This window comes from Lepisma saccharinum, chromosome 11 (genome assembly GCF_977018435.1).
Source record: "Lepisma saccharinum chromosome 11, izLepSacc3.1, whole genome shotgun sequence".
Taxonomy (NCBI): domain Eukaryota; kingdom Metazoa; phylum Arthropoda; class Insecta; order Zygentoma; family Lepismatidae; genus Lepisma; species Lepisma saccharinum.
Genome location: NC_139239.1, coordinates 49,725,693 through 49,743,361, shown reverse-complemented (window position 1 = coordinate 49,743,361; position 17,669 = coordinate 49,725,693). Strand labels below are relative to the sequence as shown.

The following is a 17,669-nucleotide window of genomic DNA, read 5'->3' as shown; positions in this document are numbered from 1 at the left end:
ACTCGTTTTCTCCCCTTCTCTACCCTTATGTGCAGCCTTGGTCCAAAGATTCCAAGACAGCGTGGACGTGGATTAATTTTGTCTTTTTTAAGTCCACTTTATGCACAGAAAGGCTAACCTAGACTAGAGGTACAACAAAGTGGAATCCTAATCCTAACAATGTGCCTCCACTAATTCTAATCCGGGACCCCCTTTGATTACGACCTTACCACTTCTCCATCTGGGAGGACCCAACTAGACATGGGAGCTCGACCGATGCACGTCTCCACCGCGCAGTGTTGTGGGTACGTCCATTGATTTCAGCAAAGTCGATCGACATAGTGAGGATGCACCTTTACGTGAAGTGAAACAGAATCGAAAAAAAAAACAGCTAACATAAAATAATTTCAACCTGCCAAGTTGATGCGGAGTGTGAGAATTTTTCCGTGTACTGAGGCGGAATTTCCAAAAATCTTTTTAGGGCGCTTATGGGGAAAAATCAAAAGTTTTTCTCAGTCAACTTTCGACAGTTCATTTCACTCTTAGGATTGCGGACGCATGCTGGCAGTTCCGTGTGTGGATCGGGAGACCGGACTCCCTTCACCGGTAATTTCGCATTTTGACGGTATCCGGCCCCACAACTTCGTTAAGTAGGCGAGGCATTCATGCATTACGCCGTTCTGTTTCCGAGCGAAGGCAAGAATCGTGGCCTGTTGTTTTTTTGGGCGAGTTTCGCACTAAGGCCAACGTGTCTGGGGGTGGGGAGGTTTCCGTGACTGGAAGTTGAACACCCACCTCGTTTCGTTGTTTAGCGGTCGGTTACGCGGCAAAGAGAGGAAAAGCTGTGCAGCGAGTGAGGGAGATATGCAGATAGAGAGAGAGGCAGATCATTGGCGATCAAGACGAGAGAGAGAAAAGGGTATGTGCGAAATCATTGAAGACTGATAGAGGGAGGAAGATCTTAATTTACACACACACACACACACACACACACAGAAATATGTAGCCTACATCAATTATTATTAACATACATATTTATTGTGTTATTGCATATGAAAGTATATTGATTGATTTGTTGTCTTAAAGTCCACTTTATGTACAGATAGGGTAATCGGGACTAGACCTACAGTTTAAAGTGGGGTCCGAACCAATGTGCGATGTGCCTCCACCGGGTATCAAACCCGGGACTCCTCGATTACAAGATGACGATATTACCACTACGCCATCGGGGAGGCCATATGAAAGTATTATTAATATAATGATATGTGTGTATAGCAGTTCATTTGTTACTTTTATACATCTCGGATATTTATAAAGTAGCAAAGTAATTCCTTTAACAGCTGGTCCAAAATGTCAATACAGTAAAACCTCGTTAATCCGGATTAATGGGGGGATAAGTTGACCGGTTTAACGAAAGTCCGGATTAACTGCAATAACCTAAAAGAACAGTAGAAAGTGCATTAAAACTCTGTTTATAGCAGCAAAACACATTTATTATGGTGTATTTAAAGGGCATAGGCCTAAATACACTATACAGTACAGTACAAAGTCTGCGGGAAAGAGAATTTCATCAGTGGTTGACTGCCTTTTCTTTGGGAAGTTCTTTTGTTGACTTCCAGCCACATTTAAAACCTTGCATCCTGCTTTTTTTTTTGCCTGTCCGGATTAAGCGAAGTCCGGCTTATCGGTGTCAAGATTAACGAGGTTTTACTGTACATTACAAAATAGTTGAAATTGTTTTACTCTGGGTAAGTTTTTCTTTAGTTTTTACTCTCTAATAAATGCATTCATATTTTCTTAGTCCATTGATTAATACCCATTCGACATACTGGCAGTTCCAGTTTTCTTATACCTGTAAAGGAATCATCTGCAGTGCAAGTCTATTAATCTTGACGGAACCGGAGCACATACTGTCAAGAAGCAAGTATAAGGTCGCTGCGTGGACGTAAAAGAATTTGCAGATCTCCAGCAGAAGAGTGAACGCCAAAAGGAGAGGCAATGTCAAGCTCCTGGTACTAATGCTAGCGCCACCGAGGGACCTAGAAACAACAGGCCCTGAATCCATCCAGACAAACTGAATAAAAACCAGAACAATCATTGGGGCAGCGTTCGGCTCGTTAGCCGAAATGACAGAAGGGGTCAAGCGTCGCTTTTTTCCTTGCCCTTACAGCTGTTCCACATCGATCTCAGACCTGCTTGGGATCTGCAAGTGCGGATGTTGAAGTACCTGGAGGCGCAAGATATTTTTTTATGGTTGTCAATGACGTCAGGTCCATTCAATTCTGTAACCTTTTTTCCATCACGTGTCCTCAATCATGTGGAGTTAATTAGCGAAATGTGGGAGCATCCCTGTACTAACACACATGTAAAGTATATGTGTGTTCTGTGTCGTCACACTTGGACAACGTGAGTTCTCAAATATGTCGGTAAAGATGTGTGCTGTACCACTTTCCCAAAATCTCAGTAACGCCGGTAGCAAAAACGTAAGCTTAATGGTGGAGAGTTCAGTCATGTTTACTGTAATGAAAAATATCACTGAAATATGCATATTTGTGCTAAAATATATTATAATTTACATGTTTCCCCTGACTTGTGGTCAGTAGAGGACGGAATGACCATCCCTATATGTACCCCCTTCTGGTGTCGACATTTCAACGACCCTTTCAAAAGGCACCCAAATGGCGACCTCTTTCATGTAGTACACCCTGGACTGCATTATGCAGACTAGCAAGGCTCTGGCGCCTGAATTAACAGCCAGTGTAATCCTCCGTGAGGCTCTGTGTTGCGTCATCCCTGTATATTTATGATTGTCCCTTGAACCATCTCATCTTAAGAGCATTCATCATCACCTTCACTATTAGCGAAGATAGTATAAGTGGGATGTGCGTTTAAAGTGGAATCCGAAATGTGTTCAATTTCTTGCTTGATACTTGTACAATGGCAAAGATAATAGTAGGCAAATTGTCCATCGCTATTAACAGAAGTTGAGAAGAAGATGAAGAAAATGTGAAGGTATACTGTGTTGGTATAGATTGTATTCTCTCAATGATTATGTTGTTTATGGAGTTCTGTATTAATACTAATACTGAGGTTAATTTTTTGCCTAAATAACAGGAATTGTCATTCTTTGTTATTCCTGTGTTGTTTTAAGGAATGAAAGTCTGTTGATGTCATCTGATTCTTGATGTTTTTTTTTTTTTTAATTTCAATTCATGATCATCACAATGTTGAAAACAAACTGAATGCAGATGGTGATGGACAACTCGCCTACTATTACTTCTACCGCCGGGTGTACGCGAGACTCATAACTCATGAATTATGGAACCATGTAGCGGACTAAGATCAAACCGATAGGCGATTGCTTTGATGGTTTTCCAGTAGCGAGATCCTACCTCGTGCAAAACGAACACATAAATCTATGGACGACAATCTGCAGTACAGTTATTCCGCTCAGAAGCATAAAAAGAAGTTTCACCATAAAAAAATCACAGGTGATGAATTAGATCATTAACATGCGCATTTCACAAGCAACGCACATGAAGAAACTTAGCACTGAAACGGTGTAATAAGGTTGACAACAAACAGCTGGCCATTATTCTCACCAGGAAAAGATTAATGGAAGAAAACACATAGAACAAGAACATGGAACTCTCTTGTAAATATGAGCTTGTAAATTTGATGCGCGATGCGGTCATAAAATACACTTTCTTCATGAAATTAGCGCCATTTTACAAGAGGAAGCGATGCATTTTCCACATGTTGATTTGCATCGCCTTTCGCTCCATAAGGTTTATGGGGCTTCGGAATCACTTAACGGCACTTGCACTTATTCCATACTTAGTGTTGCAATTCCAGTCAATTTAGAAAGACGAAAGGTGCAAATTAGGATATGGTAGAGTTATACTTTGCAGTTTCTTCGCCGTAAAGGTCATCTTTCGAAGCGTTGCAAAGTGGTTAGTGATATTTCCAAAGGAGTCGTTAGGAAAAAGCAAATGCTCCTTCCTACGCAAATCTTGCTGGCAGCTTGCGAATATACGCGTCTCTCAGTGTGCATCTTCGAATGCTATCATAATCAAAACATTACTCATTAAATCATTATGTAACTGACAGTATAGGTTTACGGTAATATATTACACAGGCTTTCCAGATGGGAAACGTTGGCAAGGGCGGCTCATCATCAGAATATCTAATTTGACACCTGTTCACAATTTAGTCGAAACATGACTTCAGTTTGATATCAAGTGGAATGGAAAATATTTAAAATGAGGGATATTTGGTATGCCGTTAACATGTATCCTAGGTATAGATTTTGTTTGCATACATCTCGTTCATTTAAGATTATAACTATACTTTGTTTTTGTTTTATTACAAGTCATAATACAACAGGTGTTTACGTTATAGTTAACTAACATAGAAATACAACTGGGCAGTTATTGAATTTGCTTGTTTGCATGCTCTAATTTCTGTTTTAAGTCCACTTCATGCAAAAATAGGCTGATTGGAACTGGACCTACAGTTTAAAGTGTGATCCGAATCACTACGTGTCTCCACCGTTATCGCACCCGGGACCCCTTGATTACAAAGAGGCGACGTTACCAGTACGCCATCGAATTTCCTTACGTACACAATGCACACATACGTATGTCTATATTTACATATATAACTCAGAGTTGACTAATGACTAAAACTCAAGGGCGATTCCTCCATGTAGGAGGTGAGGAACTTCCTACAGTTCATTTGTACTTATTTCGAGTTCTCTACTTTTTAGAGTTTAATGCGTGTTATAAAACCATGAGCGGAATGTACGTACAATTGACTAGATTAGTCACTGTCAAGAGTTGACTGCTTTCGCACGCACCAGCAGCAACCCAAAGACGATGGTCACAGGCTTTCCGCAGCTCGCTGAGGAATATCGGTGGTCATCCTACAGACAGATGGGTGAGGGGTGGAAGGGACAGTGAAGGGATGGACGGCGAGGAGGTGAAAATCGGCGAAGTCTGAGGAACCAGCAACTTTTTCCTCAATCAGCGAAACCAACCCCAGCAAAATGGTGATAAACCAAGCACAGTTTGATCTTTGTTGGAACTTGGCAGCCTGCTTTTGGCATAATGGTAAAATATACCATAATCTGCAAACGCTATCCCTGGGAGAGGGAATATGTTTTCAAGATATAGAAATACTATTATGTCCAAATCTTATTTCTACTTCACCAGCGGACATGTTTCAAACGAAAAGGAATATGCCGATCCAGCGGCAAGCATTTTTACAACCATGCCACGATCCATCATCTATATTTTCTTCATCCTGTCCGATTTAGTTCGTCAGGAGATTTTATGGTAGGAAATCGGTAGAAAGTTGGAGGTAAACAATTTTCTCAAACCATTTTAAGTTCTATGTTGAACCCATGTCGTTTGTTGCACAATTTTAAACAATTTTGGGGGGAAATTTATACTATTACATAACTGTTAAGAATAAGTAACGCAAGTTCAAAACTCTAGAAAAGTAGATGCAGAATTACAATTATTCGAAAAAAGTAATTAATAATAAATCCCAGCACAATTTTGAAAATTAGCATAATTTCGAAGTTTAAGCAGCGCTTTTTATTATCGTGAATCCACTCGACGACAGGGAGGGAGAAGTAAATCGAAATTCTTGAAAAATCTGAAATATAGTCAATGTTATTTTCGTTTGTTTTTATAGGTTCACATTTAAATACTCCATAGTTCAAAGTGAGGAGCACGGGCCCCTTGCGATACCTTGAGCATGGGCCTGCAGCTAACATGTGTGCATACGTGTGAATGTAATTGAACGCATTTTTCAAACCTTCCTCGGTTTACCGTAACTTCTTCCTACACTCCGAAAAAGTCACGAGCCACTGGTAAAACTAACCTAACCACTGTGATGTATGATTTTTGGAAATAGCTTACTTCTACATACCTAAGTATATAAATATCATATTTCCATTTCTGTTGCTATTAAGGATGTGTTCCGCATTTGTTGGTGTTTACGATTATCATCAGAGATCGTCTGATAGAAATCTCCCAAAATTTGGCAACATGGCAAATAGGCGAAACGGAAATCATTGATAATAACGTTAATCCTTTTCCAAGAAACCATCAACACTAGCCAAGTCCAGGCACTGGTGTACACAGGGAAGAGCTGATGGGGCTACAGCCCCCTCCCAAAATTTTGACAAATTAAGAAAATGAAATGAAAGCAGTAAAGAATTCTGGGAAAACCAACGTGGTAACTGACAACTTTAAAATGAGCCCCCATTACCATTTTTGCCTGGACAACTTTTAAAATGAAGGTAAAAATGGGTAATTACCAAAGATTTTATTGTCTCTCTCCCTCCAAAACGCACTAATAATATCCACGTTCAAAATTCCAGCCTTCTCCGAAATAAAATCCTGGGTACGCCAGTCTGACCCCAGGCACCTAGCAACCAGTTGGGTGAGAATGACAAAGTGTAACCCAAATTTTCAAAATTCACACACAAGAGACAGCGTAACCTCTCACACTCCCAAATAACTAATGTTAAATATCTGATCAGCCATCAGACAAATTGTGCAAACCTTGTTTTTCTACACTCTTTTCGCCTAGGGTGGTATACGAACAAAGCTTTCACCACCCAGAACGATGTTTGCAGAATCGCTCTGCCATCTGGTGGAAGATAATGGCAGGGAGCGATTAGCACCAAGTGTGCCAAGGTCGTGAATAAACACCTCCCAGCGTCCATTTCTTCTTTTGTCAACTCATCCCTCTGTCTTCTTATTCAAACACCTTTCAAGCGAGATACGTGCGCCTCGAACGAAAGTACAGGTCTTCCGTGTAAAAATGAAAGAGAAAGTAAATTAGTAAGGTCATTGCTGTCAGATAGATTGGAGTCATGCTAGTTCTTCCACATTATCCTTTTACAACTGTTACCCGTGACCTCTGTTATTACAATCAGAATATTTTCATCTATTGCAGTACAGTACTCGAAGCCGGGTCATGAACTCGAGTAAAGTTGAAGTCCTGATTCGAAAGCCACTGATAAGTTTCTCTCTGACAACCACATGTCAAGTTCACGTGGAGCCCAGTATATTCTCCCTTCAAACCTTTCCCACCAAAGCCAGTTTTAGGCACTGACAGTCCTTGTCAAGTCCACATGGAGTAAAATGAAATGTTGCCAATTCAGTTTCTTCAGAGAATCCTAACGTGAGATTGCCGTTATCTTTGCTAGGTTGTGTTATCGTGTTGTGCTGTTATTTTCTTCCATACAATGTTAAGACCTTGGGTGTGTAACGTCGCCAAAGTTTGTGTTGGATGTCTAAACACTGCAAGTAAAGGTGACAACAGCGCTTCTCAGAATAACAAGTGTGGCTCGAAACCAGGTACGCGTCTGGTCGAGCTATACCGAACTGTCGTTGAAATCAGGACTTCCAAATACTCGAGAATGAAAAGGTCGGGTGGCGTGATAGCATAACATGTTACGTGGCCAGAAGTTCCAGGTTCGAACCCTGTTTAAGAAATGTATATACAGTAAAACCTCGTTAAGCCGGACTTCGCTTAATCCGGACAGGAAAAAAATTAAAAAAGCGCAATCCAAGGTTTTAATTGTGGCTAGAAGTCAGCAAGAGAACTTCCCAAAGAAAAGGCAGTCAACCCCTGATGAAATTCTGTTTTTCGCAGACTTTGTACTGTACTGTATAGCCTATGCCCTTTAAATACACCATAACAAACGTGTTTTGTTGCTATAAACGGAGTTTTAATGCACTTTCTATTGTTCTTTTAGGTTATTTCAGTTATTCCGGACATTCGTTAAACCGGTCACCTTATCCCCCCATTAGTCCGGATTAACGAGGTTTTACTGTATATCTTGAGTTTCCTCCCCATCATCCATTTCATCAGTTGGTCTCTATAGTCGCCTTAGGCGGGCAGGCCATGGGAGAGGAAAGAGGAGTTTACAGGATTCTTGTTGGGAAACCTGATGGTAAAAGACCTGTAGGAAGGCCAAGACGAAGATGGAGGGATAACGTTGAGATGGACCTAAAGGAAATCGGTAGGGATGGAAAAGAGTATATAGATCTTGTTCAGGATAGGGACAGATGGAAGGTCTGTGTTGCTGCAGCCATGAACCTCCGGGTTTAAGAAGGCTAGACAGTTAGTTGGTCTCTATAGTCGCGATTAACCAGGGAGGTACAAATAACAGAAATAGAAAGACAGAAAATGCAAGCCCCTGTATTCGCGGTCGGAGAGCAGAGCCCCGTAAACTTGCAATATAACATATTTCGTCAATCCCTTTACGCAAACAACCTACGTACACAGTACACAGGAACTGCTAGTAGAGAACGAAATTTCTTTTCAAGACGAAACCCAAAACAATATCTTACAGCAGGGCAATAAAGCACCTATTTACGAGCAATTTGTCAATCTTCCATTGCAAAAGATAGGAAGCGGATCCTAACCAAGGCTATTTTATCTTTTCTAATGCCAACATTCTTACATATGGCCTCACAGATGGCGTAGAGGTACGGCAGTGAAGGCGCAAAGTGGTTCAAATCCAACTTTAAACTAAACTGTAGGCCCAGTCCCTATTAGCCTATTTGTGCATAAGGTGAACTTAAAACTCAAAACATTCGTCTATCGAATAGTCTTCTTAATTAACAAATTAAGTATGCGTTGAAAACATCAATGTAGGCAGCTTTTTTCACTGCAAGCTCCAAGCTATTCGATCTAACACCTTGCGCTTCGTGTCATCGTGTCCGCTTAAATTAACATTATCAAGCATCAGATCCCGTCCCTCCCATATAGCCATTCCTGCAGTGCGTCTTTTAGCAGACAGTTCCTTCTTAACCAGTGACCCAGTCAGTTTCTTTATCTTGCATGTTCTCGTTCCTTCTTACCTTGTAGTGTTTTTGCTTTAGTAACAATGTTATTCCTATTTTGCATTTTTTTCGTTTATCACTAACAAATGAAGGTCTTCTGTAAAAAGGCGAATTACTATGATTATTTATCATGGACTAATAACCAAAAGCCGGCCTCTGTGGCGCAGTGGTTAGCACAGCGGGCTACAACGCCAGAGGTCCCTGGTTCGAATCCCGGCCTGGGCATGGATGTTCCTTGCGAGTGTCCCTTCATCAATTTCATCATATAATCACTCTTCGCGATTAGGCGAAAGTGGCAGAAAAGCGAAGTAAAATAAGCCAAATCAAAAAAACGATCAATGACAACTCTAAAATATAATTTAAAGAATGATATAGAAACATTGGAAGTGGTACAGAATCTGACCGTTGCTGTGCTCAGAAATATTATTAATAATACTATTAGAAATGTTATTATTAAGTTTTTATAAAGAAATGTCAAGTAGGCAATATTCTCTGTTCCTTTTTAAGCAATCTTCAACAAAAGAACAATCTGGAGGAACGGGTACATACTTGCTTATTTATGAGCGGTGCAATTGTTCTTTCCACCCGCGAACGCTTTCACACATCCGCGTGTTCGTGTCCACCTGCGGAGATGTGTGCAGCCGCCTTCATCCGTCGGCCATGCAACCCACGCCCTTCCTGCGTGACACATTCAGATAAATTTTGCTTTTACTGACCAACTTTGCGCCGCCACAAAAGGCTCAGGCGGCCCGAAGTGTGTCAGCCGACAAACATGTGCCCGGGAAATATATATGTGCGCTCGTTTCAATGCTGGAAGGATGGAGAGTGCGACCGGATCTAGATTCCGGAAGAGACATACAAGTGCGGTTTTTTTTAGGAAGAATAGACGAGAGCTCTAAATTACAAGATCTTTATGGTTACATTCAAAGAGCTAGGAGAAATAAAGAAAAGGAACACTCATGAATCAAATACAGGGTGTTCCAGAAGTCTCCGACGAAATTCAGTCATTAAAATGTCAAAAAATGTTAAGCAACTTCACGTGTTTCGCATTGCTAACGACAACCAAAAAAGTTTCTTCAACCTCCGCTAGATGTCACTAATAGTTATGGCAACGCTGCGATCGAATTTACGGAGAAAATCGGAGAAGCAGCATACAGCACAATATGTAGTGTTGTTTATCAGAACACAATCTGTTATCCAAACCAAAAGCAAGCTAATGAGGAGGTACCAGTGGACTTCTAATCTACAAATAGTATTAACGCATGGCACAAGTTAATAAGGAAAAGTAGAGGAAGTCTGAACACTACACTACATACGTATGTTGATATAACTTGATCCAAGTCAAAACCAGTATCACACAAAGAGATCGTAAGCAGCAGAACCTTTCTGAGATAATGGGGCCGGCCGGAGTGCCTCCCCAAGAATTAAAACCTTGAACGAGCAGCGAAACTTAAGACTACGCTCCGCAACTATACTTCAATTCCTATTCTGAAGAGCTCTCTTTGCAACTACGTGCTAGTCCCTATGTTCTGCTCACCGTCGGTACCAGGATTCCTGCTTCTAGAACAACCTGTATATGAATACCAAATCAATGCAACCTTTTTGTAATTTATATAAACTTCTGTAGCCTAACACCGTAAAGGTGCTGTGACACCAATGTACCTGGGTTCGATTTCAACGACAAGTAGACCTTAGGATGTTTGTTTTACCTTAGCGGCGAGAATTTGGACTAGTTCTGATGCAATTTGGAGTCTAATGATCACCTTACGGTTAGCCAATTCCTTGAATTTGAAGAATTTTTGAAAGATGAACACAAATGCTTTGTTTACTCACTTACATAACTTCCCAATACCCAAACCATAGATATAAGAATCAACCAGTGAATGCGTCAATTTACTTACCTTTGCCTTAACATTATGTAGTAAGACTATGTCATAACTCAATGCTTTCTTTATCTTCAGGAGATCAGTCATGTGCACGGAACCATTTTGGAACCTGTGAACCCAAAGGTACCTTGTTAAAGGTTCAGAACTAATGGCATGATTCTTGTATTTTTTATTTTTGTTATTTAGTGTCGCTTTTCTACCACTTTTGGCTAATCAAGACGACGAGGATGAAAGATGATTACAAGAAATTGAAGTTCATACCCCAGCCGGGATTCGTACCTGGGAAGCTGCGAGTGATGACGTAATAGTTTTATAAATAAAGGTAAGTCTATCCCTTGCACATTGCAAGATATCGTGAAGTCATATGGGGAGTGTGGAGGGAGGGCTCTACACATTAACAATCTCGGCATCACACTCTGGCCACCTTTAGGTCCGCTATAGACGGAAGCATATAATAAATGCTACGTAAATGCTTCCAAAAATCTTATGACAGATAGTACTTCATGTAACAGTCCGGTTAGTTTTGCGATGTGTAATACGGGCGAATCAAAAAGTAAGTTACACCCGAGCAGTGTTCCTGTACTAAAAGAGATAAAATAATCACGTTTGGTGGCAACACTGTCCGGAATGTATTATCCCCATACCCAAAGCAGCCATGCTGCAGCTGCTTTAATATGAGGGTAGTCACGTTATGAGTATAAGCATCGTATTGAGGTGGCGTCCAAAATTAAGGTGCGCTGTATTGTCCGACTTTTGTGGACACGAAGGCATAATCAGAGTGAAATCCATCGCCAAATTGTCAAGGTGTATGGTGAGAATGCAATGTCACACCTCATGATCAGGAAATGGTGCCAGATGTTCGAAGAGGAAAGAACAAACGTGAAAGACGAACAGTGTGTTGGGCAGCCTGCAACTGTGAACACTATCGACAAAACGGAGCTTGTGAATGCAATCATCCTTGCCAACCGCCACGTGAAAATTTAAAGAGATTGCAAGTGAACTGAACATATCCTACGATAGTGTGTCTCTATGCTGATTCATCACCAGTTGGGTGTATCGTAAACTGTGCTCTCACTGGGTGCCGCGATTGTTAACCGATGAGCACAAAAGTCAACTCAATTGAAATTGGACGGAATTTTTACACACAAGAAATAAAAAAACTGGTCACACGATTCAAAAAGTGCTTGGAATACTTTGGTGACTATGTCGAAAAAAGGTTAAATGTTCGTACATTTTTGTACAATAATTATTTTACTTCTAATGCGTTTTGTTTGTTTTATACAGGGGGGGTGTAACTTACTTTTTGATATACCCTAGTATATGCAGCATGAAAGACACACAGAGTTACACAATTTATGGTTAGTGCAAGGCGTTTACGATTCAAACAACTAAAATATTATTCTATATGTGTACTGTATACGTTATAAAGTATGTATTTAAGCAGTGCCTAACTCTTTATAGGAAACGCAATTCCTCTCGGTTGAATAGTTATCGGCTTCTAAAAATGTGAAGCGATACATTGTTTACATCTCACACGGCAACCATTAGATCTACACTCGTGACCTAGAGCTCGCTCGCTTCTGATTGGTTCAAAAAAAATGCTACGAAAATAGGACGGATTCTATCCTTGAGAAATTCCATGAAATATGCCATGGCATCTAAAATGCCATAAGATTTTTCACTTTACACGGTCGCATTATGGTCATGGCATACATGCGAAAAAAAAAATACCAAGGAAAATGCTTTCGTGTAAAGCGGGCCTTACTCTCCAGGAGGTACGTGGTTGTATACATTACAGGCGCGCCCCCTAAATCTATTGACCAAGTTGAAGAGGTTCCGGCGAGATGCGAAATGTCACACAGCACACTTGTAATTTTCTTCTCATTATCGTCTTATTCTGCAAGTTTCATGGCTAATTTCCGTCAGGAACTTTGGGAGCTTTTCTAACGAGAGAGGCAGCAGCTTCCGATACCACATACTAAAGCCTAATATGACTAGACATGGACTAATTAATGCTCACACAGCAGGGTATGAACGTGCGTTACAGGTGTGAAAGGAACTCGTGGCAACGACGACTTGTAAGCTAATGCCGTCAGTAATATTGACACGCGTAGAAGTTACAGCCAAGAGGCCCACTGAGTATGCATGCATCCCGTCACATAGCTTGATGTTAAGCTCCACGATAAGATCATCTCCAGACGAAAGGGCTTTCAAATGCGATTATATCTCCGCTCCTCAAAAAAACTGCCTGACAGGTTACGTAACGAACTTTTACCTTTTGCTTTAGAGAAATATAACTGTACAGCGTACGAGCTGCGAAAGCAGTGGCGATTGTAGCCGATGAGCCGGAGTCAACCGAGAATTTTGGATTTATTTTTAACATTTTCTCAGAATATAAGTCTTGTGTGTATTTGCATTATTTTTCTTAATGTGAGCAGTTTTTCTACCAATAATCGTGGCTATGTGCATGAATATGATCAAACTGACAAAGGGACACTCCACAGACAGTGGCGCGGAAACGCAACTATACCAGCTAGGATATAATACAGTATGTTAACAGCACCAAACATGACCTGCCTAACCTACTCTAGTAGGCATCAAATAGAAGATACTAACATAAGAATAGGTTAACAGTAATAAGTTAATGAAGTCAAATTAAAAAATTACACGAAGAATCGGAACAGAAAACAGCGATAAAAGACGATTTTTTTGATTTATTGATTTGGTGTTTTAAGTTCACTTTATGCACAGTAAGGCAAATCGGGACTGTACCTACAGTTTAAAGTGGGGTCCGAACAACTTTGTTCCTCCACCGGATATCGAACCCGGGACCCCTTGATTACAAGGCGACGACGCTACCACTGCGCCATCGAGGAGGCCGATACAAGACTAATTCAATGAGTAGAGAAATAACATGTTTGCAGAAAATGGTTACGCGGCTGATATACGTGCGAGCGTGGCGCTCCCAAAACAGGCACTGTCATTAAAATAACGTGTCTGCGCATGAGAACAATGCCACATCCTATAACTGGTATCATCTGGCCATAGACATTACAAATGGCAGCTACACAAGACGGAAACAAGTTTCAGGCTATGAAGCCCATCGTAGATGCATGGCGTTCCTCGTTCCTTTCCTCTCGTCGAGAAGAAGTTCTTCTCACTCGACTCCGTATTGGTCACAGCCGTCTAACACATGGTCACTTCCTGCAAGGGCTGGACCCTCCAATATGTCGTGTCTGTACTGTTATTTTAAGTATTCGGCATATTCTTGTTGAATGTGCCTAATATGCTTTTCTCAGGTAGACTTTAATCTTCCCAAGTGTTTGTCATCCCTGTTGGGCGATGACAAAAGTGTTTTATCAAATGTTTTTAGTTTTTGCGAAGAGCCGGACTCTTCCACTGTGTGAGAAGATTCTTACTTTTAAATGTGTTGTGTTTGTCTGGTGCAGATCCATTTACAGCCTTTCACTTTAAAATTTTTCCAAGGGGCTTTTTTTTAAAACCCTTTATTCAATTTTAGAAAAGGTGGTTATTACCCCGTTTACATTGAGGATGCAAAGTAGTCAAGTGCCGACGCACCCAAAAAATGTAATTAATTCATTCAAGACCAGACAGTTATACCTTTATCTGGGCCTGAAAAACTTAAGTTATATTCTAAGGTGAGCATCGCGGTCACACATATACCAACAAAGGGTTAACGTTGTTGAATTTTTTTGACAACGGCGCAAGTGAGTAAGTATGTCAACACGTGTGAAATTGCGCACAATCGAAAGATATTTTTGTCCGCGATGGCTGTGTGAGGCCTAAACAAATAACTGTTTATCTCAGTGCACCATTTGGCTGCGGTTTCTCTCTTCTTGGTACGACATATTGTGGGACATTCCAGCGTTACGTTACATGTGTGACATTCTACACACAAAATTTAACGTTCTAAACATGACGTTGGATTAAAATATTCATAATGAACTGATTTAATTGAATTATGATGTACCTTATGGTGTTTGTTAACAAATGAAAAAAATACTTGAGTATGATGGCATAGTTAAAATGCATGAAAAGCATTAACAAAAGTGCATTACGGCTGTGACGCTTTAAAAATGTACCAATGACTTCATTTGTCTGAAGCACATAAACTGCAGATGTTAGTAACTTTTATTGGTGAAATTCGCAAATTATACAGGGTGTCTCATAAGTAATAGCGCAAACTGGCACAGGTGCAAGTACACGATAATAGAATCAAAAAAGTCTCTTTAAACATGGGTCTGCAAACGAGCCGTTTTCGAGATAATCGCGAATGTGTGATTACAAGCCGCCACTGACTTCACTGTTTATAAACGTCGTCCTAGTTGATAAAATGCTAATAATGTGTGCGAATGTGTGGTTACAAGCCATCATTGATTGCATTTTGTAAACACCGAGTGCTTTACTACCTGCGCGGACCGAGGTTTGCTCTTTGTTTACAAAACAGAACATTTCCAAGAGATGGCGTTGTAATCAAACAGAACATTTCCGAGAGGTGGCGTTGCAATCAAACAGAACATTTCCAAGAGGTGGTACGGCTTGTACCCACACATTCGCACATTATTATTAGCATTTTACCAACAAGGACGACGTATACAAACAATGAAGTCAGTGGTGGCTTGTAATCACACATTCGCGATTATCTCGAAAACGGCTCGTTTGCAGACCCACGTTTACTGAGACTTTTTTGCATCTATTATCGTGTACTTTCACCTGTGTCAGTTTGTGCTATTACTTTTGAGACACCCTGTATGCATTCGCAAACATCTAAGCCTTAATGCAATTAGAAACAATAATAATTTCCATATGAATTCATTTTGTTATTGACAAGAAGTAGAACCACTTTTCGTGGAATGTCCCATGTGCACAATACACAGATTTTGCGAAGAGAAAAAGCATTCCTGGCTCCAAAAAGCGAAGCTGAAACGAATTGATAAAAAAGGGGGGCAGAAGCTCCAAAGCTCACGATTTAGCGCCACCCCACAGTAATGCTTTTCGCTTTCCAACAACACGACGGTAAGAATTTGCAGTTTACAAGAAACGTGGGAAAAGTGAAAGATAAAAAGTAAGGAAAGGATTTGCAGGAGGTCACGGATGCTTTCCTGAAGCAGCCTGTTGCATCCAGTAAGACGTTTTGTTCTCTTTGGCGCCACGGAGAGACAGAATCTTCACCTAAACAGCCCTCTTCGCTTCGCTGTATCTCTTCAAGTCTCCTCTTCCTCGAAATCAAGTTTCAATATCCTCGCCCCACTCCTTTCTTTCATCCGCGCCACTTTCACGAATTAAGAGGAACGCGATACGATTCCCTGAACATCCAGGTTTTTCCTGCTTTCCCGGTCGCTCGTGCTAAACTGGAAGTCAATGACTCCGACCCTTGCTTAGCAATCCAGGCAGTTAAGTTTTCAACTTGCTAGAATAGCGACATAGCGTTAACAGTTACACTTAATTTACTATTGTGACTGCTCGTTTCCTGTATCGGATGATTTGTTTTCGAAGAAGCAGTTGCAAATTTGGCTGGAAAAACTCATAGGGGCCTCAGTGATGTATCCATCCACCCTCAAATTTAATCAACATCCCCTAAATTTTTGTCACAGGCTCAATTTGTGGTGATTTTGACATCAAATTTACAGCCAGATGGAAAATTCTGAATAAAGTTGGGAGGAGGGGGTTGTCGATTGGAGTGACGTCACAGAAAAGCTAGGTATTCCTGCACCTGCAATTCCGAGACGGAACTCTACATGGATGTAATTTTTCAAAATTTGGAATTTAGAATAGATTTTTAAAAAGGAGAGGAAATTTCGAAATCAGCTTCTCTAGCGTCGGCCAAGGCTCCAGCCGAGCATTACTAATCATGAAATAGATATATTTTAAATTTTCGGTCCCCCGAATTCCGCATTTGTAATTTCCGAAATATCGAAGGCTAAACAGATATCGCTTATTTACTTTCGACTGTTCGGCTTCTATAGTCTGACGAGTGTAACGATCAAGGTTATTTATCACAGTAAGATGGTTCTAGGCAGTTTTTCAGTTCACTAACACCTTTGTATCTCAAGTGATTTAAGAGTTATCTATTGGTGTCAATTGATTTCGATTTGTTGACAAGTAGGGTGGGAGACGTTCCGTAAGTAGGTACAGAAATTTCAGCAACGGCTCATAAGCTTATACAGAAAACGCTAGTACAAACAAAAAAAATAATGTAGATCTTAATTTACAAATATGTGAGTTTGCAACATTCTTCACAATCTTACCTTAATTATTGTGCCTCTTGAAGGCCATGTAATTGGTCACCACTGTAAAAAAGAAAACCATATATGTTAATATAATACTAGGTAACTTAAAGGTCATAATTATTCAGAATACAGTAATTAATATACAGGGCGAGTCAAAATTCAGGGACACCCAATCATGCATATTGCAGTCGTGTAGTATATCGGGGTGTAGACGGTTGAATTTTGTAGTAATATCTCTTGCACTGCGACTGCCAGCCAGCAGTACTACTTCAACACGCTCGTCTTTGGTCAGCACCATCTCAGCACCTGAAACACACATTAGTCCTATGGTTTGTTCCTGGCTTTTGACTCACCCTGTATTAACCACAAAAGTTGTCGAGATTGGTTTAAAGTCCGTTAATCTGGGTGTTCATATGTGCCTCTCTGTGAACTGAACACGGCATTCCTGATTACAAAACTGTAGCACTAGTAAATTCTCATGCGGAATAAATTCGTTTCATAACAAGGATAAAATACGCGCTTCGGCGCAGAGACAAAAATTTTCAAATTTAAATTTGAATATTTCATCTTACTTGAAAATAGTCATTATAAATTGCAGTGGGACCATAAATACATCGGGTGATCCGTTTGATGTCAGAAAAGTAAACCGTTGTGTACAATAGGTTAATGTAAGTATCTCTGAG

At 40.5% G+C, this 17,669-nt stretch overlaps 1 protein-coding gene across 1 annotated transcript in view; it reads right to left on the bottom strand.

The window, feature by feature from the left end:
* LOC145994793 (ras-GEF domain-containing family member 1B) overlaps positions 1–17,669 on the bottom strand; it is an 802,930-nt gene that overhangs the window by 734,849 nt on the left and 50,412 nt on the right. Inside the window, exon 2 of the mRNA XM_083131080.1 lies at positions 17,005–17,046. The gene's annotated coding sequence lies outside the window, so the exon portion shown is untranslated. The remainder of the gene's footprint in view (positions 1–17,004; positions 17,047–17,669) is intronic.